This window comes from Berghia stephanieae, chromosome 3 (assembly GCF_034508935.2).
Source record: "Berghia stephanieae isolate SIO BIC M18660-M18661 chromosome 3, UCSD_Bste_1.3, whole genome shotgun sequence".
Classification (NCBI taxonomy): domain Eukaryota; kingdom Metazoa; phylum Mollusca; class Gastropoda; order Nudibranchia; family Aeolidiidae; genus Berghia; species Berghia stephanieae.
This window is the reverse complement of record NC_088362.1, coordinates 59,687,417-59,687,980: the sequence shown is the minus strand read 5'-3', so window position 1 is coordinate 59,687,980 and position 564 is coordinate 59,687,417. Positions and strand designations below refer to the sequence as shown.

The following is a 564-nucleotide window of genomic DNA, read 5'->3' as shown; positions in this document are numbered from 1 at the left end:
TCATAAACAGTTCATCGTATTATTTAAAGTCCGTTCATTTGTGCCCCTTATACACTAAATAGATGTAAAATAAATTTCACTTGATATTTCATGAAAAAAACCCCGATAAGTATCACATTGTAAGCTTTAATTTATTGGACAAAGAAGATACTGTGGATGTTTTGGGTTTCCCCTTTATCAACAAAACACGAGGAATTAAACACTATATAATAATGTGATAATGGCGTTGTTGAGGTGAATTAACAAAAACATGGATTGAGATTTTGTTTATACACCTTAACAACGCCATTATCACATTATCTTATTCGTCTGCAGTGTAGCATTCATCCTGTTTTGTTGATAAAGGTTGTTGATAACCCGAAACGTCAACAGTATATGTTTCGTCGAATAAATTGAAGCTTACAATGCAATACTAATCGTTATTAATTTTTTTCTCTCGAGCTTCAAACAGCAACATTTTCATTATTTCTTGATATTAATTTCATACAAATATAAAATACATTTTCAGTCGTTCAGAATAAACGCGATGGCATCACCACTAAACGGATGTAAGAGAAGGAACGA

At 31.6% G+C, this 564-nt stretch overlaps 1 protein-coding gene across 1 annotated transcript in view; it reads left to right on the top strand.

The window, feature by feature from the left end:
- The first annotated feature begins 521 nt into the window (after positions 1-521).
- The window catches only part of LOC144968098 (uncharacterized), a 12,547-nt gene continuing 12,504 nt past the window's right edge, over positions 522-564 (top strand). Inside the window, exon 1 of the mRNA XM_078906094.1 lies at positions 522-564. This exon is cut by the window's right edge and continues 64 nt beyond it. The gene's annotated coding sequence lies outside the window, so the exon portion shown is untranslated.